A 25,980-nucleotide genomic window follows, 5' to 3' on the forward strand; every position below is an offset into this window, starting at 1 on the left:
ACAATCCCCCTCCAGCCTTCGTGCTGCTTTCCCAAAAAAAGTAAGTGTGTAAGTGAGGTGCTGGGCTTTGGGAAGGAGGCATAAGTTCTCTGACAGTGTCCTGGAGTCCTCCTTCCTCCTTTCCAAAGCCTCGTTAGTGCTTTCCCAGTTTTGGGAAGGAGGCTGACGAATTCTATGACCCTGCCAGAGCCCTACACCTCCTTCCCAAAGCCCCGCAACTTGCTTACCCAGCTTTCGAAAGGCAGTGCAAGGGCTGAGGGGGGCATCAAATTTTGGCCTCCCCCCAGCATGGCAAAGCAGGGTGTGTCCCATGGGTTCCATGTCAAAGTACTCATGTGGCCCACTTGGCATGAAAAGTTGGACCGCCCTATTCAAAAGCAATCACCACCAACTCACCACAGTAAGATACTACATTCTGCAACTTAATCGTAGGAATATATGCTATGGCTATACAAATGGTTTCAAAATGTATAAATATTCATGGAGAAAAAATATAGCTCAGGATAAATATGAGAAATGTGTTAGAACTGAGTGATGCCATAGTATGAATATTAAATATGAATATTTAAAAATAAAAAGTAAGCACCCAAAATACTTTTGTGTGTCCTGGATATGTGCTATGTCTATTCTAATATTTATTTTTTTAAAAAAATCAAAATTGCCTCTAAAATGCAAGAAGAATTGGCTCCCCAAACTCTCTGAATCATGTAACATTTGTTCCATTGCAAAGAACACTTTCCTCCCTGAACTTTCTCTTGTCATAAGTCATTTTTTCCCTGCTTTCTTGGAAACCGCTTAGAAGGAAAGGCAAACTCCAAGTGGTTATCAATGAACCACTACTTAAACAGTGCAGGGCTATACTCAAATAACCAATTTAGACATTATTGTTGGCAGGCACCCAGTCATCTACTAATAGTACCATGTGTTGGGTTGACTTAATAACTCTTGGGCTGGGTTTTCTTGTGGGATGTCTCTAAGTGGGGAAGATAGGATCCTGGAAACAAGATGATCACATAATTTTGTGTTCTTAAAGCTTGCTCAGATGAAGCTTCCTCCATGGTTGATGATTTTGCTCTGCAATGCATAATAAAAAGTAGAGGAATAAGTGATAGCAGCCATATAGTATATTTTCAGGAAGTTGGGGTTTTAGCAACAACCCCTCTTCTTGCCTTTGTTACCTGTGCCAATCCTGCTAGCTTCCATTTGCTTCTCAGTTCAAAAATGTGGGGGAAACACACGTTAAAACATAATAAATGACAGGATAGATACAGTATAGAAATGGATTGTGACTAATATTTTGTGTATACTGCTTCCAGAACCAATGCTGGGAGCGCACTGAACACAGAGCAAAGGGGAGCATGTACGCAGCCTGAATTAAAAGTACGGGAGCTGAAAATTTGCTGGTTTGAAAAACAGTTTAGGAACAGTGGTCCTTGTGAAAAATGATATTGAGTATGGAAGAAGGTAGTGTTTGGGAGGATTCCGCCTCCTGTTAGCTGCTGGGTCCCCTGCTCCAGCAGCTCAAATGCACAGCAGCCCCCACGGTGTAAGTCAAACCCTCTTAGGACCATTTTACACAATTCTGAGATACATGGTTAGCTGTTTATTTTCTCCCTTGGTCGCCATATTTCAAGTGTCAAATGTGCTCATAACAAAGTTTGCTCCCTCGTTGGAAGAAATGGATTTAGCACCACAATCAACCCCAGTGGGCTGGGCATGAACAGTGTCCACCAGACCTTTGTCTGTGCGTATGATAGATAAGGGTTTTGCAAATAACACACTTGATCTCAGCTGTGAAATAAGCTTAAGACAGCACAGAAAGAAAATATTGTGCCTATTGGCAGAAATGACTGGCAGAATCCGAGACCTGGAAGAAGAGACAGTGGAAGAGGACTGGAAGAAATTTAAGGACTATTTGCAAAAGTATTGTAAATTGTATGAATGCTAGAATGATGCAGGATATAAAGACAACATGGCATTAGTAACTTAGCGGAAAGGAGTATGAAAATAACTGAACTATAAGAACAAAGGTGAAATTTGAATAATATTATGTCAAACTTAAATACTTAAATATTTGATAACACAGGGTAAAATTGGAGACATAATAGTTGAAATGTACAATTTAAAACAAGTTTTGAGAGAAGGTGAAGTATTGCTGAACATGATTTTCTAAATGGGAACACAGGAAAGGAAAACGTTAAAACATAATAAATGACAGGATAGATACAGTATAGAAATGGATTGTGACTAATATTTTGTGTATACTGCTTCCAGAACCAATGCTGGGAGCGCACTGAACACAGAGCAAAGGGGAGCATGTACGCAGAAAAGAGGGTGATGGAAACTTGGTCTATGAAATCTAACTATGTTGTATGTCTTTTATATGATTTTCTTGTTCTGTATGTATGTATTTTCTCATTTTGGTGATGGTGTTTTTTATTGTTTTTGGGTTGTGTATGTGTATGGTGTTATATTGTTTAAAACCTTTAATAAATATTTTATATATAAAAAAAGAAAATATTGTGCCTAATATGACTATGAAAAAGATCACATATTCAAAATGTGAATCTCATATGTCCTTTTAAACCAAGGTCCAACTGTTGAGTGGTTGTTTTTCATACAGTGTATGACTATATCATTATGATAACATTCAGAACATCCATACACTGAAAGCTTTTCCTCTCTCCTTTATGCTGAACTGAAATTCTGAAGACAAGCTTTTGGGAGAGACCCCACAGGTCTGTAAGATGATTGAGGTGGAAACAGAAAACGGCATAGGGATCCCTTTCCAGGTGCCTATTCTCCAAACGCTCTCCATAGGAATCAGTCTGTACCAAGCTATAACTAATGTTGGCTGTGGGTCACAAATAGTTGAGCGGAGGATGGGAAAGTAATAGCCAATACCCTGGCTCCACTCGGTTCTTCCAATTCTCCCTCCATAATTTGCAAGATGGATAGGCTTTGGCTGAGGCTTTTGAGGTTTTGGGACAAATGACAACACTCAACGTTGTTCAAGTGGTTTGTAATTCATGTTTGAAACTGGAGGAGGAAAGCCTTTAAGGCATCCTGGTCATAACTGCCAGTTCAGCAAATATTAAGGATTTGTTCACATTTAACTGTTTTTGTGCCTAGTACAAGACCCTCCAGAGGAATGAAATCTTGGCTTTGCAAACTCTAAATGCAGACTCTCCTGCTGCTCCTCTGCCACCTTCCTGGCCAGGCAAGCATATCAAATTCCCTAATCAATATGCATGTGACTAATCCTCAACAGCTACTCTCTATCTTTGATACGAAAAAATAAAATAAAAATCCTATTCTGAGTTTGATTGGCCTGAACCCTGTGAAATAGTCCTTATGACCTTTGACAAAAAGCATCCACGTTTCTTAATTGTCATAGCAGTTTGCTGAATTTTGCAATTCATCTGCGGGGAACACATGTTCAATTGATGAGTGTGGAGGACATAGCAGCTTTTCACCATCAAATAGAGAAGGACAGAGACAGTAAGATGGAACTGGGGTGAAGCAATGCCCAATTTGCTTTCTGGGAGATCTTCCCCTTGCCTAATAGGACTTTCCATTGCCACACCATTGGTCCTCTCACCTCTATTCAGAAGCCTGATATTCCTCTCCATCATTCTGAAACCATATGACATCCTTCCCAGTACACAACTCCTCATCACCCTTATTTTCAAAGCTTTCAATGGCCTTCTTGCTTTCTCAAAAAACTCTACCCTTTCTTCCTAGCTGCTCTGTATCCCTTGAACTTCCTTCCATGACAACTGCGTGATGCTGCCCCTTCAAAACCCACCATTTCTGCAGAACCTTTCACTTCACCCCTTGGTTCCTATTCCACACTGCAACTCGTATTGAGTATCGACAACTGAAACCATTGCCATTATCTCCATCTTCCTGTCATCTCTCTGTTGGCATCCCTCCTCGGATGAAGAAAGGACCTGTCTTTTTGTTTGTTACTGTGCATACATGACTGTATACATGGTTCTACGTGACTATAACAACAGCAACAATGGTATGAGACTAGTAATGGCTGCTCATTTTGTGGTTCAAAGAATGGTAAAAACCGAAGGACAGTGCCAAATGCTGTCAGAGGAAAAGTCTTCCTTTCCTTAGTTTGAATTTTTGCTCTGCCCATGAGGAGGGAAACGGCTACAATATCATCCCATGCTTCAGAAAACATATGGAAGCAAGGATTAAAGCTGTTCCAACCTATTAAATTTATGGAGCCGGAATCCTCTGGGAGATGTCATAAATTCACATCCTTTCTTGAGTGTGAAAGCTTGCCGAGGGACTTTTAGATTCACACATAGGCGTATGAAAATAAATTTTTGCTGCCATCGCTGTGTTGAAATAGAGAAGAGGAAGATGATCCTGTTCACCCACCTCACCCCCTGAAATATACTCAGAGTCGCAAAGTGATTTCATGCTCTTTATTCAGCTCATAGTGGTGAGGAGGAATGAATGAAGGTCCCCTCACAGTATCTGCTTTATATACATTATTTACACAATGGGCTGCACATGATTGGCTAATTCCGGAATTCTACTGTAAGCCAATCAGGTTGTGGATTCACTTCTATCTGGAGCAGGATTGGGTGGTTCCTGCCAACCAATCATAGTGCTGCATTGTTCTAGGACCAATCAGACTGCTGCATTCTGAATCCTATTGTTCTAGGACCAATCAGACTGCTGCCTTTTGGATCCTATTGTTCTAGGACCAATCAGACTGCTGCAGTTTGGATCCTATTCAACTCAGTACATAACACCCCCCAAAAAAATTAAAGGCTGAGGTTAATTTGAAAAAACGAAACAAAACCGTGTCAAGTTAAAAGGGCCCGATTCTGACATTGTAGCTTTATTTTTGTTGATGACATATAGGCGTATTTGAGAAGATTCAAAAATAGGTCAGCAGCAAGGGATTAGGATCTACACCAGTAGATGGATTAAAGGAAACCATCGAAAATATAAAAAGAAAGACTGAAGAAAATTAGTATGTTCAGTTCAAGGCCTCTTCCAACATTACAAGCCACATGTAGCCATCAGTGTTTATGTAAGCATGAGTATTCACAAGTGGTCAACCACAGCATAATTTGAGCCTCGCCTTGCCAGAATTTCTACCAGCTGCCACTGGACACTGTTCCTTTTCAACTACTGTTCTTCTAACCCAAAAAGATTTCCTTTGTGATACCGTGGGATACATTGGGATAAATAAATAGATAAGTGCAATAAATCACTGTAACACGGAAGCTACATGGTCTTGTAAATAAAAGGACCATGAACAAAAAAATAGGATCCAATGCAACATCCTGGAAAATTTTCTGATTCTCGCCCTGGGTTTCGCTGGGGTTCCCTGTGGTGACATGTAAGACATTTCAAATCCTATTGCTATTGCAAGCTTTTTTATTCGCTATAGGCCTCCTACCACTGTCTGCAACCAGAAGGTGGCAGTATTACATCCACTATTAATGTACTTACACCACAGGCAAAGGGGAATGAGGAACAGATGTCAACAGAACATTCAGTCTTAATATTGACAAATTATGCATCAACTGCTCAATTAATCAGCCTAGGCGGCATTAGCACTGCGACATTGTCCTTTGGCTGCAGCACATTGTTGTTGTTTTAAGAATGTCTAATAATATTAGTCATGCAGTGTTGAGTTAGCCAAAACTGCAGCACTGGTCAGAGCACAAACTTTACACAGCAAGGGTGAGTTCAGCCCACAAACGTTGTTGTTGTTGTTGTTGTTTTACAATACCTGCACAATACACCTTCTAGTGAGAAGATATGGCAAGAGCACCACCTCTTACACCACACAAGTTCCCCTGGACCTGTTAATGATCCATCCTCTTTCTTGATATTGGCCATACCTGTGTCCAGATAAAATCTGAAGTGTATTGCGGAAGGCATGTTGCAGGTGGGCAGGGATATGCAATAAAGAGATACTGAGCAATGTAATTTCAGCATTCTTTTGTTTGGGTTAGATAGCACAACAATTTGCTTAGGGTTTATCCACACTTAACCTTTACTCTGCTCTTTCCAGGCACAGTCCGTGTCTCTGTGCCTGAGCACCTCTCTCTCTCTCTGGAGCTTTCCTCATGAAAACCAACTCTTTAAAGCTCCATTGGAGCAAACGTTAATCCACAGAAAACCCAAACTGACGTTTGCTTTAAAGAGCAGTTTTCCACAGGGAAAGTTCAAGGAAAAATGCTTGGACATGGAATGTAAAAGTGCAGACCTCTGCGTAGAAAGAGCAGGGTAAAGGGGGAGTGTAGATAAGCCCTAAATTCTAAATTTAAAGCTTTGATAGCTGATGGAGCCAGTGCTGCATTGACAAGGCCTTCCATAAACACCAAGTCTACAGCCTCCTGCAGCTAAATTGGAGCTGATTATTTGCTTGTTATACTTGTGTTTCCGGAGCTCTGCACTTTGTCAGACCTCCGTTTTTCTCAATTTGCAACTAGCATCTCATTTTGGATAACATATTCAAATTCTCTGGGAACGCAATAACCTCCTAGAGCCAGAACTGTTCAGATTAGGGGATGTTTGCATAAAATATTCTGTTTTAGTTTCCGTATTATCCCGGTGCACATTTGGGGAATTTTAACATGCCAAACTTAGAGGGCCTTGCATGCTGTGTAAACCACCAGCTTCTCAAAACATCCATCTGAACTGCATTAACTTTCTCTTCATGACCTCATTCTGGGTGTCCATGCATTTTATGTCAGTAAGTAGACGAAAGGGGGAAAGAAAGGATCAAATAATTATTCTCCAGGGGATTGTGCAAATGTTTCCCAGCATCAGCAGCTTAACAATAAATTTAGAGCGGATTAATAAATAGCAGCAGCAAGTGAGGTGTGGCATGAATTGATGACATCAGCAGCACAGACTGATGATGGGTCACTGCTAACCAGTCAGCTGCCATCTGCCTGCACAATACGGTTGCAGCGCCCCCTGACTCCAATAACACCACTGTGTATTATGTGGGGGCAAGAGGCCCACTCCCCTTTATGTGGTTTACAATCTGCTGTACTTCCCCACCATTCACCACCAATGCTCCCCACATCAGAAGCCTCTGAAAACAGAAAGCTAGTTTAAGAAGAAGAGGCCAGCTTATAGTCTTTGCCCCGAAGTGCATAGGTGTTTTTATGTGAGGGAGTAGTCAATCTTGCAATTGCTCATCTTTCCTCAGTCTTTCAATGTGCTCAGTCTTTCAAATGGTTTTATTGTTTTATTGGATCTCTTAGGGTTTTTTATTTGTTTGAACTGAGATTTTCGGATGATGGGGGGGTTCACAGCATAAAAATAAAAAATAAAAACTCAAAATACGTAATAAAAACAAGAACAAAACAGACCAATAACCCTCCCCTCCCACAAACACATTTAAAAGAATATAGGTTTAGGCTTCTGCTTTAATTATTTATTTGTAAGGTTTCTTACTTGTCTTTCACTGTACAATACAACAATACAAAGCAAGTTAGAGAAAAATGAAATAATTACTTTTCTCCCTCTCTCATAACACAACGCAAGGTGCTTATGTTAACATATGAAGCCCTAAACAACTTGGATCCCAAGTCCATATAGATCTGACTGAATGTTAGATCAGAAAGAGAGGCTCTGCTGGTACTACTGGTTACTGCTGAGGTCCGAGGTAAGGCTTCCTCAGTGGTGGCCCCCTGCTTAAGGAACTTCCTTCTTTTGGTGGTGCTTCTGACACCACCATTGTGCTCTTTTCACCAGTTAGCAATGACGCACCTCTTTGCCTAGGCTTTTGAGAGCAGATGAGTTATTTTTGATAAGGTTTTCCCCTCCCCCGCCCTTCTTCAATTTTTTGTCTTTTTTATATCATGGTTTCAAGTTATGTTTTAATGTTTCCAATATGTTTTGTTCAGTACACATCCAGTGCTTAGTTTCTCAGCCCTGGAGTTGGAAACCGATTCCAGATCCAAAGATGACCCCTGCTGAGTGCTAGCACCACCCTCTGCAGCAGAGATGTGAATATGGTTGCAGCCGTACGCAACTTCATCCCACAAATAAGTAGCAAGAGATCCAGTCCCTTCTTGGCATCTGCAGCATCAGTAGGGAGCAGAGGGAGAGGGGTTTTTCCCCCTCTCCTTAGCTGAGTAACCTGAGATCAGATGGTCTCATGTCTTTACTATGGATTTTGCTTAATACTAGAAAAACATTGTTTGCTGTGATCTTGCAAGTCATGCTCGGTCAACCACCTTTCATGCTCTAAATACATCAAGTTGCTACACTAAATGAAACCAAACAAATGCATTCAGGAAGATTAACAGGCCACAAAGATGGGGGTCTGTTGTGCTTTCCTTTCCAAAGCATCCCAGAACGGTTTGTTGGAAACAGAAAGTGTACCGCACATGATCACATGTTAATGATTTAAGCCTGGGCTTGGTCAGTTATGTAACCAGTGCATTTTCTTCAGCAATTGTGCTTTCTCCGTTTTCCAAACCCAGATTAAATCTTGGATTTCACTGTGCTGCTGCAGTTCAATTTTCCATTGGTACAACGAGCAAATTCTTCTAAATATGCATGTGTGTGTTTTTTCCTTTCCTTCCACCACGGCATGGGTTTTTAAGGGTAGGCGTTAGAATGAAGATTAGTCCTCCAGTCAGTGTATGTCTTTAACGTGGAATGCCAGGAGCAGCAAGTTCAGTACATGCTGAGCTCCAGTTTAATCACATTAAGAGTCCCGCTTTCCTCCTTAAAATATATGGAAAACTTTCACCAACTTCAAAAGAACTACCGTATTTTTCGCCCTATAGGACACATTTTTCCCCCCTCCAAAAATGAAGGGGAAATGTGTGTGCATCCTATGGGGTGAATGCAGGCTTTCGCTGAAGTCTGGAGAGCAAGAGGCATCAGTGCGCACCGACCCCTCTCGCTCTCCAGGCTTCAGGAAGCTATCCACAAGCCTTGTGAGCCCGGGGGAGTTCCCGTGGGCTCGCAAGGCTTGCGGGCAACAGCCTGCAGCCCAGATCACAGAGCACCCTCCGGAGGATGCCCCGTGCTTCAGGGGGGTGTCCGCAAGCCTCGCGCGCCCAGCGGGAGGTCCTGCCGGGCGCGCGAGGCTTGGGGTGGCAGCCTGCACCCCGAAGCACGGGGCGCCCTCCGGAGGATGCCCGTGCTTCTGGAAGGTGTCTGCAAGCCTCGCGCGCCCGGCGGGAGGTCCCGGCGGGCTCACAAGGCTTGCAGCAGCAGCCTGTTCTGGGGGCTGGGGTCGGGGGAAGCTCAGGCTGGGGGGGAAATAAATTTTTTTTCTTTATTTCCCCCCCCCAAAAAAAAAACTAGGTGCGTCTTATGGGGCGGTGCGTCCTATGGGGCGAAAAATACGGTACTTCATAGTAAATGAATTCAGGAATATGCTGCACATGCCGCAACTAACTGCTGGAGCAGATACAGGCTAGAAAATCTTCTTGACCCTCTCTTAAATTGTAACTCATTGGATGCCTTGGAAAACAGCGTTAGCTATTAACCTCGGTTTCTTGTCTGGGAAATCAGGACATTTACACGTTATCAGCTTATCAAGCAATGAGCATACACAGTTGCTTATTTGTTCCATAAGATTCGTTCACCTTCGACTGGTCATGAACCCAGTCCTCTAGAATTACAACTCTTTTGCTCTGTCTGGATTGATCTGGGGTCTTGAACTGGGGCAAATAATTCACTTTGCCACTGAATGTATTTTTTATTTTCTTTTATGGTTGGCATAAGAGTGTTAGTCTAACCATCTTATACAAATTGCATACATATATATCCTAGGTCTCCTGCAGCCAGCTTTCTGTCTGTGGATGTTTCGCACAGCTCTAAATCTTAAATGAGGGGTTTTTTTTAGAAGGGATACATAATTTACATACAGTGCTGTTGCCCACCATCCAATCTCTGAGTCGTGAGAGATTCCAGGGGGTTCCAGGCATGTTTCCTTTTGGGAATGAGGCACAGCGGAGACTGTGGTGTCTTTATGACATATGGTTTATTTATACATATATACAACCTGAGCCTAAGATGGAGGGGTTCACAGCATTAATACTCAAAAGGATCTTGTTGAGGGAGATGGTCCCACCCATTTGCCATCTTAATTCCCCCTCACCCAGGCTATCACCTCTGCAGGAGGCTAGTCAGGCTATTCCAAGAATTAGAAGCCTTGATTAAATTCTAACACTTGTTGGATCCAGGGACTAGAGGGGTCTGGCACACAGCTTAACACTTCAAACTCATAACAATACTTTATGTATTTCTCAGATTGCTTGAACGCTGCAAAGCCAATGTCTGTTGTTTGGAACAGCATCCCGCTTTGCAATCGTAGGAAGCCCTCCTTGACTTCTTGGGGCTGATTATTATTTTTATTGCTACTAATACTATTGTTATTATTATGGACAAGGCCCACCATCCAGTCTAGTCACCTCGCCTCCCTTCCATCCCTCCCTCCTTCCTTCCTGAGCCAGCTTGCTGCCCTTGAGATAAAGCAGCTAACAACATATGACTGCCCCGATTAAAAATTGAGAGGAAGCAGGGTGTGGGGGGGGGGAGAGAAGTCAAATGTGTGCGAGAGCCCAAATGGAAGCAGCACACAAGTTATGAAACACTTTGAGAAGTGTCATTTTACAACAGAACATGTGAGGTCTGTGGAGGTGGTGACATTCACACTCCCCTACCCCCACCCCACCCCACCGGCCACCTCAGGCAAAATTCCAGCCGGGAGGATTCGGAGACAAACCAACCACAGGAAAGAAAACTACAGTTCCAGATCTGCTGGAACCACTGGCATTTCTGTGAGATTTCCACATGCCGTTTCCCTACCTTTTTTTGAAGGTGGAATTTTAATTTTGAAACACACACACACACATTTTATATAATGTCCTCTCACAGAACATTATGCTGGTGAACAGCAACATGAAAGATCTTTAGAAGCAGTACAGAGCAATCATTAAAATGTCTGGCTACTCAAAAATATTTCATACAACTCCATAGGCCTTGGGATACTTCTGCAAAGGCTATATATACCTTCCATCACAGGGTAAAGTATCTAATTGTTTTGTATTATGAAGAGTTCTGCCTTTGATTCCTATAGTGCAGGTTGCACATTTTCTCATCCAGGAGTACACTACTTAAGGCAGGCAGTGTACTCAAAATGTCTGGTCTGTTTATTGTTTGCAATGAAGTCTTATAGATAGGGCACCTAAGAACTTAGGACATTGCCTTAAAGTGAGCATTAAATACATTAAAGCAAATTGCAGTCAAGATCATGGGGGCAGTGCTTTGTTTCTGGGGGTAGTCAAGGGTACACAGTACCGGCACTTTTTTTTCTAGAAGAAAAGCACTGGGACGGAGTCCTAAAAGTATCTCTTTTGGTAGTCAAAGGGCAAGGTAAAGAGATCTTGAGATATCTCCTACCTTGATTACCTATTGGACAACCCAAACAATTTGAATTTCTCACAGTATCAGTTGTGCAGATGTTTGCATTTCTTGGACAAGTTGTTTAAAGAATGAAGTCATTAACAAGGCTATGATTTAAAACAGGCTTCTGCAACCTTGGCCCTCCAGATGTTTTGAGACTACAATTCCCATCATCCCTGACCACTGGTCCTGCTAGCTAGGGACCATGGGAGTTGTAGGCCAAAAACATCTGGAGGGCCAAGGTTGAGGAAGCCTGATTTAAAATAATAATTTGGCATGGTGTTGGTTTGGGAAGTTTGAACATTACACTTGGGTAATGCAAAGCTTTGCGTTTTCACTAGGGGGAGTCATGCTCAAGAACAGTGGATATTGGTCAGGATCTATAGCCAGGGAGCCTTTACACTGCTCTGTGTGAGATGCCACAAAGCCCACCTTGGGTAATACAGTACGTGTAGATTAGGATCCCAAAATTAGACTACTGATGAAGGAAAGGTTGTGTCAAAAAAGAAGAAGTTTCACACCGAATAGGAATTAAGGAAAAGATCGCCATCAAGGTATTGGGAGATTATATTTATAGGCCTATTAGAACCTGCCACTGCAATGAGTGCGATAAGACAATTCTGCTTCCAAGGTTCATAACATGAGGCAATTCCACTGAATTGAAATTGGTAATCTGCTAATTGGCAACCTAAAATATCACCAGTTATCTCACTGATAAAAAAGCAAACTACTTCACACTTTGGGTATTCCAGTACTGAAGGCCAAATAACAACAAAGCATTCCCTTTTTCCAAGCATGTGGGGCAACCTCATATCAGCAGGTCACAGCTCTGAAGCTCCCTTCAAGTGTAAAAAAGAGGAAGATAAGAAATTATTTGTGTGGGCCTCTCAGAGCAGATGTGATACAAGAAAAAGATCTGCAATCAGATTTGGATTGGAGCAGTAAAGCTGAGTTTCCTCCCAGGGCACATTTCTGATCCAGATTTGCCCCTCCTTTGCTAAAGCTGCTATTAGTCCCAGTGGGAACAACCATAATACAGTAGGCAGGGAATCTCCAGTTTCCTTCCTGGCTGATATTAAACAGGCTCCCTTCTCGTGGAACCAATGACTTCCCTGTTGCAGTGGGCATTTTGAAATAGATTTCTGCTTCTGTTATGAGTTTTAATTGCTCTGCCCTTTTAAGTTGCTGACAACACCTAGAACGGGCCAGCCCAATACATTTTGGTACTGCAATATGGCGCTCCCCACCCCAGCCCCAGCTGGGAAGATGGGATAAGTGAAGATCAAGCGGGGGATACAGAAACAAGGGTTGGGGGAGACCAGCAAGGCCTCCTATTCGCCAAGACACTGCAGAGACGGCATGGGGAGGCGAGAGGCTGCCCAAGGAGTGTGCTGCAGCTTTTGCTACCACTATGGCAGTGGCACCAGGTGACGCATTCCTGGGAGGCCAGACCTGCTGCCCCTGTGGATCCTGCCGCCTGAGGAGGTCAACTCACCTTGCCTCATAGGTGGGCCGGCCCTGATGTTGGGGCACTGCAGGAACTGTTGCCACCCTCATGCCCTTGGGTGAAGGGTGGACTCCAGATCTCTTAAATGAAGTAAATGAAAGTAAAATGGCAGGTGGCTTGCCCATGATGGCACTGCTGCTGTCTACCGCTGCCTGCCTGCACCAGTTCGCCTGCCAGGAAGCAACCAGCAGATATTGGGGGCTGCAGAGGCATCATGAGCCCACCAGGTTGCATTTGGTTTCAGCCATGCCTTTCCCATAACCTTCCATGTAATCTTTTTAAATGAAGATGCCAGTATGGAATATGGGACCTTCCACATGAAGCATGCGCTCTATGGCCTCTTCCCTAGTCATCTGAAAAATATATGATACATCTCCTCAGCTTCTTGTTCTGTATCAAACACAAATCTGCAGAATCTTCTCCTTTGAATATATTGGGTGGGGGATGTACAGGATGTCAGAGGTTGGGACCGGCCTCCCAGATCCCAATTCATGCAGAAGCTCTGGCTACAGTCCATTGGATCCTGTCCTCGATATATATTCTACATGTATTCATCATAAAGAAGCCTAGTGACATCCAGCCTATTGCTTCTTTGACTGTGTGCAGAGCAATATATTACTATTAAAGCACACTTTAAGGCATGCATGCCTTTAAAAGTGTAGTTGAACTCACAATGGGATCCTTAGGCATTATTAACTTGAAGGTTTAAGAGACCTAAAAGCTACACTACATATGGAAAGTCACATTAATATGTCTCCTTATACGCTGTAACTTTATATTGTTTTATTATAGAAATGGCTATAAAAACAGATTTGTCTGGAATTATTGATTATTTTGTTCTGTGTCTGGTGGAGCACGGATTCTTACCATGCGCCCTTAAATGAAGCTTCGGGCTACGAATGAAAATATGTACATGCAATTATACTGTAAAAAGATACTACAGTGTCATGTGGGCATGTTATTGGTGCAATATAATAGCAGGCCAAAAGCAGCCAGCAGGGAATAAAACTTGCTGAGTTGGAAAAAAATGTATTATGTTAGGGAGGAAAGGGGTAAAGAAAAGGGGGGATGTGGACTCGACAGCTATACTGTAAAGCCCGTTCCGCCACTTAGCAGGGTTTATGAATTGTATTCTGGAGCTCTGCAAATGGCAGGCTTTTAAGTTGACAGAAAGACTAAGCATTTCTTAAAATAAAAAAAACGACTTCTATTGCTGCAGTTCAGTAACTTTTGTTTCTTTGTTAGCTAGTTAGTTTGTTTTGTTTTTAATAATGTGTTGCATACACTTAATATCTTTTTTTGGGGGTGGGGCAAGAGGATGGTGGAGGGAGCAAGGCCAGGACAGTGTAGATGTGTATACCATATAACACCGGTCCTGAAAGACCTACATTGGCTCCCAGTACGTTTCCGAGCACAATTCAAAGTGTGGGGTTTAAAGCCCTAAACAGCCTTGGCCCAGTATACCTAAAGGAGCGTCTCCACCCCCATCGTTCAGCCCAGACACTGAGGTCCAGCTCTGAGGGCTATCTGGTGGTTCCCTCCCTGCGAGAAGTGAGGTTACAGGAAACCAGGGAGAGGGCCTTCTCAGTAGTGGCACCCACTCTGTGGAACGCCCTCCCATCAGATGTCAAGAAATAAACAACTATCTGACATTTAGAAGATATCTGAAGGCAGCCCTGTTTAGGGAAGCTTTTAATGTTTGAAGTTTTATTATGTTTTTAATGTTCTGTTGAAAGCTGACTAGAGTGGCTGCGGAAACTCAGCCAGATGGGCGGGGTAGAAATAATAAATTGTTGTTGTTGTTGTATAAGGCCAGCCCTAACATGAGGCAGAGTAAGGTAAGCACCTCAGGCAGCAGTTGGGAGGAGGCGGCACCAGAGACAGCCCTTTCTCCTGTGTCCCTGGCCATACCATTCTGTTGGAAGACAGACCTGCAAGTGCCACACAGCCCATTCTGTACCCTCACTGCTTACCAGCTTCCCAGAGGGCGAAACTATGCCACTGACAGTATTGGTATAAGAGTCAACTGCCAACCCCATCAGCTTCTGATGCCCTTTACCTCAGGCAGCAAAACATCTTGGGCCAGCTCTGCGTACATACTCAGGGTGAAGGATGGATGGTGAGATCAGCCTCATCTGTTCTGCACTGGGCTGCATCCTATTCTTTTGTTCACCCACTTCTTCAAGTCAGAGAAGTTCCAGGGATGCAGTGCTTCCCCAGGTTTGGTGTCCTTTAGAAGGAGGTCCCTGGAGCCTTTAGGCATTTTGAAGTGTTTGCAGATATTTACACATATACAGGGTGAATGTGGGTGGGGGCACCGTTTAAATACCCCAGCAGACTGAAGTACAGTGCTTCCACAATGGACAAGAAGCACCCCAAGCAGTGAAGGCTGGTCCTTTAGGGCAGGTGGACCAATATCTTACCCATCTCAATCTGTCCTGAGCCAGCCCTCACCTGCCTGCAGTTTTACTTACAACCAGTCAGTACTTTACTTATAATCCTGTCATTGACTCTGCCTTTCCACCTACTGTTGGCCTCCCTTCCCTTCCTAGTGGGCACCACTGTAAGATACTTAAAGGTAAAAGGTAAAGGTACCCCTGTCCGAACGGGCCAGTCTTGACAGACTCTGGGGTTTGTGCGCCCATCTCACATCTATAGGCCGGGGGCCAGCGCTGTCCGGAGACACTTCCGGGTCACGTGGCCAGCGTGACAAAGCTGCATCTGGCGAGCCAGCGCAGCACACGGAACGCCGTTTACCTTCCCGCTGGTAAGCGGTACCTATTTATCTACTTGCACCCGGGGGTGCTTTCGAACTGCTAGGTTGGCAGGCGCTGGGACCGAGCAGCGGGAGCGCACCCCGCCGCGGGGATTCGAACCGCCGACCTTTCGATCGGCAAGCCCTAGGCGCTGAGGCTTTAACCCACACAGAGCCCTAATTCAGCTCCTGTGTCTTTCCCTGCCTATCCCAAATTGCAGTCTTTCTCTTGTTTTCTTTACATAGATGCCTGATTTACAACATCCTCAGCTTAGTGGGGCAGGAGGAGGTCCTTTTGCCCCTGTCCAGGTATTTCCTAGCCTCTGAGAAGGCCAGTTATTGAATCTACTGATCTCCTGAACTGCTTCAAGCAACTATCTCATTTCTGCATCATTTCTGCATCTAGATATCAAAGAAATTTAGACAAATTGGATACGTGATTGCATAGCATCCCATTAACAATAAGGTGATGTGGACAAACATAAATTTGATAATCAATACTTGCGTAACGCAGGTCCTTTGGCAAGTTCACAATATAATCTAAGAAATGATCTAATCTTAGATGCATCTGACTGATCTTTCTAAGTCAGCTAGCCATCTAATGATACCATCTGTGTTGTGGATCTATATAAATTAAATTTCATTAACAAAAACAAAGGGAATGAATTTAATAATGCATACATTGTCGAAGAAAGCTTTGTCTATTATAAAACCTTTGGCAGGGACGATGGTGGAAACAATAATTAGCAAGTTAGCATGGCCCATTTAATAATCTCCTGCACTGTCTAAAAACAAGGAAAAGTGGCTGTGGGTAAATAATTGTAACAAGAAACATCTGCCTTTTATGTTTCATTTTGACGTCAGTGTGCCTTTATTAGCTTCCCAAGACAATTCAACATTTTATGAAGGAACCTGAATAAAATTTAGTATTGAATAGGTTTTGCAGGGGCAGGAATAAGAGTCCAGCAGTGATCAAAAGAGGGTTTTGTTTCATTTCAATATAGATATCATAATAGATATATAAATTCTAGAGACCTTTTTGCCAAGAGGCCGTTTGCATGACTCTTGAAAGAGTAAAAGGACAAGAAAGGTGGCCAAGCATTATTCTCTCTTCCCGCAGTTTCAGTGTTGTTGATGCCTTTGCTGAGCCAGTTACAGATGTTATGGGTTAAGCCTTACATTGTGCCATTGTTTTGTGAGAGGAAGAAGACAGGGAAGACTAAGAAGGGGAAATGGGTTTTATTCATAAGCTGGAGGGTCACACAGACATCGTGTACATCTGACCGCTGGGAGAGAGATGTAATCTTGCAAGGCATTATTAGGGGGGGGGGGGAATGCAGAAGAAAAATAACCTTTCCAAGCTACAACTCAACCCTGCAGAAGAGAAAAAAACATTTCTTCCTGACAGCTCCTTCTCATCAAGTCTCCTGTGCAATCTTGGGTAATCCTTTTTGTGGACAGACCCGCCTTGCCCAACCACTTGACCAGAGGAACGTCTCTGTTCCGCCTGTGCTAAGAGCACAGAATGTAAGAGCTCTGTTGAATCAGTCTCACAGAGTCCACTGACAGCATATATACCTGCTTAATTACATCTGTACAGTGGTACCTCTGGCTACGAAGTTAATTCATTCTGGAAGTCCGTTCTTAACCTGAAACCGTTCTTAACCTGAGGTACCACTTTAGCTAATGGGGCCTCCCGCCGCTGACATTTCTGCAGCCGCCGCACGATTTCTGTTCTCATCCTGAGGTAAAGTTCTTAACCTGAGGTACTACTTCCGGGTTAGTGGAGTCTGTAATCCGAAGTATTTGTAACCCAAGGTGTTTGTAACCCGAGGTACCACTGTATTAGGGAGTAAGTTCTACTTGGTTCCACTGGGCTTCCTCCCAGGGAAGTGTATATAAATTGTCCTGTTTTCCCCTGTGACCAACCACATGCTTCTTGCAAGCCCATGAAGGAAATAGTTCTAACAGTCCACCAACCGGTACCACCAAGTACAATGAAGATGCTCCACACCACAGGATTTAAGCCTCTGTGAAAAACTGTTTATGCTGAGCTTTGACCCAAAATGTTACCCCAGTCCTATGGTAATTGTCTAACATGCCTCCTCTTTTGCTTCTCTTGTACAGTGGTGCCTCGCAAGACAAAATTAATTCGTTCTGCGAGTTTTTTCGTCTTGTGGATTTTTCGTCTTGCGAAGCACGGTTTCCCATAGGAAACGGTTTTAAGAAAAAGGAAACAAACTTGCAAGACGTTTTCGTCTTGCGAAGCAAGCCCATAGGGAAATTTGTCTTGCGAAGCATCTCAAAAAATGAAAAACTCTTTCGTCTTGCGAGTTTTTCGTCTTGCGAGGCATTTGTCTTGCGAGGTACCATTGTATATTGTTCTAACCATATAGAGCTTCTCCATACCAGCAGAACATTTCCAGATCATGTGTCCTGTCATTCATGGAAGCAGCTTGCACTGATGTAGATAGTCCATTTACATGATGGGAACAACATGCAAGCAAAACACTTGCGAATGTTACAAGTGTTCAATGAAGAATAATCAAAGAGAAGCATCTCTGGTGGTTTCAATGACAGGAAGGAAAGAGATGGAGAGGAAGGATTGGGGCTCTTTAAAAATAAAATGAAAAGTGCATAAGCTACAGTTTTAAAGAAGTTGATGGCATTCTACTTCAGCTGTCCATCCACTTAGGGTGTGCATGCATTACAACTTACTCCAAATGCAGTAAACTCCCCTTACTAGTTTTTGAAACTGTGTACATGTTAGCCCTGATCCCTATCAATCCTGTAGTTTCTTGAGAAATTCTGGTGGTCAGTAGCATAGTGTCAGGGGGCTCAGAGGGGTGGTGACCCTGAGCATAAAACTCTGAGAGGGACACAACCAGATACCCCCCAAACAGGCTCCCTTATCGAGGCCACGTGGCAGAACTCCTGCTTCCTCCTGGAGCCACAAGGAGGGAAGCTGCACACGTACCAGGCCTTTGGGGTTGAGGCAGGGCCTCCTTCTCCTCATGGCCAGTGAAGGGATGTCCAAACACCCCACCTCTGGGCTGGTCAAGCCAAGCCAAGAAGGTGTGCAGTCATTGCCACCAGCTACGGCAGCACAGGCAGTCATGTACCTCGTGGAATTTATCCCAGCTGCACTGGCCACCAAGGGAACACACACTTGCCCATCCCTGGCACTGGCAACCCACGCTATGCCACTGCTGGTGTTTGATACATTTTTTTCACAAACCAGCTTCAATCTGTCTAGAAAACATAAGTTTCATTCACTTAATATTTAAGACCAGTGTGTGCGTTTGAGACCACCGTTGCAGATGAGTGCAGGTGGTTAGATCACAGCTTCATGAACAGGAGTTCTCATCATGAATATCCTCTGGGCTGGCCTACTAACAGAGGATAAAATTCACTTGGCCTTTCCCATACTTCCAGCAACTGTCATTAGTAGAATTGTGCATTATAGAGACAATTAAAAGGGTTAAAATACTATTTCACCCATAACTTTAATGAGGTGTGTTAATGTTAATGATGCTGTACATTTGTTCATATTTGTCTAAATGTACTTCTGTATATCTTCTGAAAATGTTTGTCCTGCCATTCCTCTGCAGTTTTGAACACACAGTAGTTTGCTTTTTTATCCCCTCCTTTATGCAGTATAACTTGCTAAAGCTGAGAGAGCAACTTATTTGGTTTTCCCCAATTTCCTTTTTAAAGAGAGGAATCTAGGAGGATTAATGAGGTCACAATCCCCTCGTCATTCTCCCAAAGTAGGTAATCCATGTGGGCAACCAAGGCAAATTCTGTCTCAAAACTGGGCCACAACCCAGGTTGAAATGGATCAAGAAATTCAAAGAGTGTCTACAGCTGAACCATCTTCCTCTCAGTCATCTTGCCCAAGAAAAGTATATAGGTGATCTGGAGGTGTTTGGCATAAACCTCTGGGCCCAGGGCATTCCCCCCACCCCAGAATGGCCACCCCACTGACCTTCTTCAAACTGGTGGGGACCCAGCCCATCCTGCAATGAAGTGTTCCCAGAATCAGTCCTCAGGGAATGTGCAGGCGACCTTGGAATGGACAGCTCACGGAAGAACCCCGACCAAACCTAAGAGGAGGCGTGTAGTGGTGATAGGGGATTCCCTACTGAGGGGAACAGAAGCAGTGTGATCTGTGGGCCTGACAAGATGTCTCAGGAGGTGTGCTGTCTCCCCGGGGCTAAGATCCAAGATGTAACTGAACGACTGCAAGGAATCATAAAACCCACTGACAAATACCCCTTCCTCTTGGTTCATGTGGGAACCAATGACACTGCAAGCAATAGCCTCCAGAAGATCAAAAGAGACTACGAGGCTCTGGGCAGGAAATTGAAGTAATTAAATTCACAAATTGTCATCTCATCTGTCCTCCCAGTTGAATGACGTGGCCCAGGGAGAGAGGGAAAAATAGTGGAAGTGAACAGCTGGCTTCGCAAATTGTGTAAACAGGAACGGTTTGGATTCTTAGATCACGGACTGCAGTTTCTTGAAGATGGACTTCTGGCAAGTGATGGGCTGCACCTCACAATGGTTGGGAGGAATGTTTTTGCCAAAAATCTCAGAAACCTCATCAGGAGGGCTTTAAACTGACTGATGTGGGGGAGGGAGACAGTGCTCCTGAAGGTAGGAGTCTATCAATTGATGAAGATGATCATCCAAATGTCATAGACCAAATGGAGCAAACAGCACGCAGACCTAGTGGTGGGAGGAAAAAATCCTTAAATAAGAGACACGGGGGAATGATTAATGGACTTCAATGTCTGTACAGTAATGCACAAAGCATGGGAAATAAACAAGATGAGCTTGAGCTCTTGGTACAGCATACTAAATATGACATAATAGGCATCACTGAAACCTGGTGGGATAAGTCCCACGACTGGAATGTAATAATGGGAGGATACAATCTATTTCAGAGAAACAGACCAGACAAGAAAGGAGGAGGAGTGGCGTTATATGTCAGGGATGTGTATACCTGAGAAGAGATCCAAGATTTAGAACCTCAAAGCCAAAGTGAGAGCATTTGGGTCAAAATTAAGGGAGAGAAGAATAACAGAGACCTCATTGTGGGAGTTTACTATAGATCTCCAAGCCAAACGGAGGACATAGATGATGCCTTCCTGGAACAGATGGCCAAGCATGCAAAAGGAAGGGAGATAGTAGTAATGGGGGACTTCAATTACCCGGATATTTGTTGGATGTCAAACTCAGCCAAGAGCATAAGGTCAAACAGATTCCTCACTGGCCTTGCAGACAACTTCATTGTCCAGAAAGTGGGAGAAGCAACAAGAGGAACAGCCATTTTAGATCTGGTCCTAACCAATGTTGATGACCTGGTTAGTGGGGTAGAAGTGGAAGGATCATTAGGCGCGAGTGATCATGCTCTTCTGAAGTTTACTATACAGTGGAAAGGAGTAGCCAAGCATACTAGGACTCAATTTCTTGACTTTAAGAAAGCCGACTTCATAAAACTTAGGGAAGTGCTGGGTGAGATCCCATGGACAGTAATACTAAAAGGAAAGGGAGTTCATGGTGGCTGGGAGTTTGTTAAGAGGGAGATAGTAAAAGCACAACTTCAGGCAATACCAATGAGACGGAAACATGGAAGGTGCCTAAAGAAGCCAGGGTAGCTATCTAAAGAACTTTTAACTGAGTTAAGATTAAAAAAGGATGTGTACAAAAATGGAAAAGGGGGGAACCACCAAAGAGGAATTCAAACAAATAGCCAGCACATGTAGACACAAAGTCAGAAAAGCTAAAGCACAGAATGAACTCAGGCTTGCTAGAGAGGTTAAAAGCAACAAAAAAGGCTTTTATGGGTATGTCCGTAGCAAAAGGAAGAAGAAACAGTGGGGTCACTCAGAGGAGAAGATGGTGAGATGCAAACAGGGGACACAGAAAGGGCTGAACTCCTCAATGCCTTCTTTGCCTCAGTCTTCTCCGATAAAGAAAACAATGCCCGACCTGAAGAATTTGGAGCAAATGATTCAGCAGAGGAAACACAGCCCAGAATAACTAAGGAGATAGTACAAGAATACTTGGCTAGTTTAGATGTATTCAAGTCTCCAGGGCCAGATGAACTGCATCCAAGAGTATTGATCGCCAATAGTCAGCATGGATTTCTGAAAAATAAGTCATGTCAGACTAACCTGATCTCGTTTTTTGACAGAATTACAAGCCTGGTAGATGAAGGGAACGCAGTGGATGTAGCCTACCTTGATTTCAGCAAGGCATTTGACAAGGTGCCCCACAATATTCTTGTAAAGAAGCTGGTAAAATGTGGCCTTGACTATGCTACCACTCAGTGGATTTGTAACTGGCTGACTGACCGAACCCAAAGGGTGCTCATCAATGGTTCCTCTTCATCCTGGAGAAGAGTGACTAGTGGGGTGCCACAGGGTTCTGTCTTGGGCCCGGTCTTATTCAACATCTTTATCAATGACTTGGATGATGGACTCAAGGGCGTCCTGATCAAATTTGCAGATGACACCAAACTGGGAGGGGTGGCTAACACCCCAGAGGACAGGATCACCCTTCAAAACGACCTTGACAGATTAGAGAACTGAGCCAAAACAAACAAGATGAACTTTAACAGGGAGAAATGTAAAGTATTGCACTTGGGGGGGGGGGAAATGAGAGGCACAAATACAAGATGGGGGACACCTGGCTTGAGAGCAGTACATGTGAAAAGGATCTAGGAGTCTTGGTGACCACAAACTTGACATGAGCCAACTGTGTGACGCGGCAGCTAAAAAAGCCAATGCAATTCTGGGCTGCATCAATAGGAGGATAGCATCTAGATCAAGGGAAGTAATAGTGCCACTGTATTCTGCTCTGGTCAGACCTCACCTGGAGTACTGTGTCCAGTTCTGGGCACCACAGTTCAAGAAGGACACTGACAAACTGGAACGTGTCCAGAGGAGGGCAACCAAAATGGTCAAAGGCCTGGAAACGATGCCTTATGAGGAACAGCTAAGGGAGCTGGGCATGTTTAGCCTGGAGAAGAGGAGGTTAAGGGGCGATATGATAGCCATGTTCAAATATATAAAAGGATGTCATATAGAGGAGGGAGAAAGGTTGTTTTCTGCTCCTCCAGAAAAGCGGACACAGAGCAATGGATCCAAACTACAAGAAAGAAGATTCCACCTAAACATTAGGAAGAACTTCCTGACAGTAAGAGCTGTTCAACAGTGGAATTTGCTGCCAAGGAGTGTGGTGGAGTCTCCTACTTTGGAGGTCTTTAAGCAGAGGCTTGACAACCATATGTCAGGAGTGCTCTGATGGTGTTTCCTGCTTGGCAGGGGGTTGGACTCGATGGCCCTTGTGGTCTATTCCAACTCTATGATTCTATGATTCTATGAATCCTGAACCCACCCAGCATTTGTGTCATCATCCCCTCTCTATCGTCACAACCACATGTGCGGTAGGTTTGTCCAAGAGCCAGAGGTAGCACGTTCAAGGTCATTTTGTGAGCTTCTTGTTCAAGTAGGAATTTTAAACTATATCTTTCCAGTCTACACTCCACGCTTTACTGTCTTTCTTTTAAGCAAGGTAGCCATTGTCCAAGTAAAGATCAACTCACATGCTATTCCCTACCCCTTCCCCACAAAATTCAAAATCCCTGTTCTTAAGGGTAGCAGCTTGGAAACAGCAATCTACCCTAGACTGGAGCCAAATCTACTACTCTTATTTCACATTAGGGATTTTGGTTATATTTGCTTTGTAAGTATTCTGAGCGCCAAAGTGAAGTTTAATTCTCCAAGCTGCAAATAACCTGCAGCTTGAAAATTAGCTGTGTCAGAGCAACACACGCTCATGTTGTCTTGCCCATTTATGATATAACTCGATGTGTGTCACTCTAGGTCAAGAGTCTATATTTAGTATCTGGGCAGCCAAACAGCAAGCTAACCTTTCATCCCCCCCCCCCGATCCAATTTCCATGTTATTGACTAGGGACATGTCTGTCAAAACACACCTCGTGAACATCCCTGAAATGCGTCCTCTCTCTTTAAGTATCCAAGTAGTAGCTATATTAGATATTCTGCATGACAAACTTAAGTAAATCCAGCAGCGTGTTGAAATAAATGGCTGTCTGGCTTTCTCCCCCTCCGCTCAGTGGGAACTTTCTAGGTTCACACACACATCTTTTTTGGCCTCCCAACATCAAGGCATCACTGCCCACCCCCACCTTGGAGTTTTATCATACTGCTGGGAAAGAGAAAGATACTTGCTTACCAAATGGCTGGCCGGTGACTCATGTGCTTGTTTGAAATCCACTGAGCATATGAATCTCCCTTATCTCGCCCTGTGTGTTTTGAATCCCCTCTAATGAAAACACTTAACCACTGCCTTTTTGCTGACCTCCCTCTGCACAGATTTCTGTAGGCCGTTTTCAGAAGACCGTGTGCGCTGGTCTTAACTGTGAAATCAAAGGGAAAATAAGAAGTTAAATTTACAGCAGGAGTATTTGGTCTTTCCTAAACAAATATTCTCCATTCAACATTAAGAATGGACCAACACGTCCTCCTCTTTAACAGCCTTCTCCCCCGGGCACATTTATCAGTTGCAAGGACAGCAAGTCTATTTATTTTATGATACAATGGAGGGCAAATGTGAGACTTCAGGGATGCTTTGCCATGGTCTTTGGGGCATGGAAAACATTACTCAGTTGTTCACAGGGTCTTCCTACAGAGCTCATTAGCAATTTAATCCAACAAGGATTTAGGAGTCTGAATTAAGGTCACATTGTGTGTTACACTCTGGCCATAGAAATTTTAAAAAATCATGCTGGGCCAAAGTATTTCTGCCCAGCAATTTTTGAAGGTAGTGGTGGGGGTATCGCCCCCCGCAAATGTTAAAAATTCGCAGGAGAAATTCAACAGGTGAAGCTTTCCCTTGCAAAGATAGACATTTTTAGCTGCTGAACCTGATTGGCACAGCTGTTAAGCTGGCAAGAGACCACCATACAAATTGGCAAGCCTAATAAGGGGTTTTCTTACTCAGCTTTCCAAATATCATTTGTTAATGAGGATGTGTCCTACTTATCATCATAATTTTTTAGCAAGCCCCACCCCGTAAAGAAAATTAATAATTATGCTTCTGAACTTACATTTCTTCGGAAGTCCTGTCAGATCATCTAAGTGACAAAAAAATTCTCAGCGCCAAGAAGCCAGAGTTTCCAAGTGCCGTGCTTGGTAGTTTTTTGCTGCTTCCCCCAGACCTGGAAGGCCAGGGGTGGAGGGAGAGCAAGGATAAAAGGCATCCATAAACTTTTGGCAAAGTTCAAAGGAAGCAAAATATCATTCGGCTTGGAAAATGCAGGAAAAGCTCACTTCTTGGCTCCCTCACAATGCAGAATTGCAGAAGTCTTGTGCTCTGTAACCGCAGACACCTATTGCAGTTTTAAAGAGTAATCATGTAGCAAGACATGTCTCCTGCAGGTTTTTCAAGACTAGTCAGTTTTTCCGTGGCCAGATTTCCATAAGCTATCTGTCTAGTGTGGGACTATCAGCTCTCTTCTCCAGTTAGCCATAAGGAATGCAAGGAACTCATTCCGCCTGACCACAGTTCATAAAATGACCTCACAAAGTTAAAACAGACTAATAACAGAATGGAGTCATTTGATCTTGGGTTACAATGTGCTGCAACCACAAAGCAAAGTATTTCGATTTATTTCATTTTTTTTCATGTATACTGTATATCGGATGTGCATTTTGGCCAAGGGAGGGGATGGTGGGACAGATTTGGGTTCCAAAGGGACAGGTTGCCAATCTTGCTGATTTATGGTGGCTTCAAATCCTAAGGTATACAAACTGTGGCACACCTTCCCCATAGGAGCCATACAAGGTGAAGGAGATGAGGAAAATCCTCTGTCAGAAAATCCAGTAGGTTTGTTGTTGTATTACCTTTAGTCCATGATGAAATATAAGGCAACATATATAATGTTCCCAGGATAGCTTCCATCTAGGCATTGACTGGACTCCGACCTGTTCGTTTCAGCAATCACTCTATATGAAGTGGGCAGACACATGAACAACTTGCGTGGCTTCCCCCTCTGTATCCTGCTTTGCCCCACAGTCCATGTCCATTTTGGTGCTGATGTCTCATCTCCTAAATGCCCTCTCCAGGGATGCTTGCCTTTTCAGCACCAGGTGAAAACCTTTTTGTTTACCCTGTTAGATGTTGTTTTATTGGGTGTGTGATTCCCTTTGGCTCTTTGTTCTGGTTTTCTTTCAACTTCATTATTCATTGCTGTGGT

General features: G+C 43.6%; 1 long non-coding RNA gene across 2 annotated transcripts in view; it reads right to left on the reverse strand.

Annotated features, from left to right (window-relative positions):
• The window catches only part of LOC309525490, a 40,550-nt gene extending 15,356 nt beyond the window's left edge, over window positions 1–25,194 (reverse strand). Inside the window, exons 1-3 of one of the 2 annotated variants that reach the window (XR_014216343.1) lie at window positions 24,832–25,194; window positions 23,958–24,141; window positions 610–1,074 (exon numbers count right to left, since the gene is read on the reverse strand). This is a non-coding gene — a long non-coding RNA (uncharacterized lncRNA). Of the gene's footprint in view, window positions 1–609; window positions 1,075–23,957; window positions 24,142–24,831 lie in introns of those variants that run through there. The other variant, XR_014216342.1, reaches the window with a different exon arrangement.
• Window positions 25,195–25,980: the final 786 nt, after the last annotated feature.

Source organism: Podarcis vaucheri (assembly GCF_965113315.1).
Source record: "Podarcis vaucheri genome assembly, chromosome: 2".
Lineage (NCBI taxonomy): Eukaryota > Metazoa > Chordata > Lepidosauria > Squamata > Lacertidae > Podarcis > Podarcis vaucheri.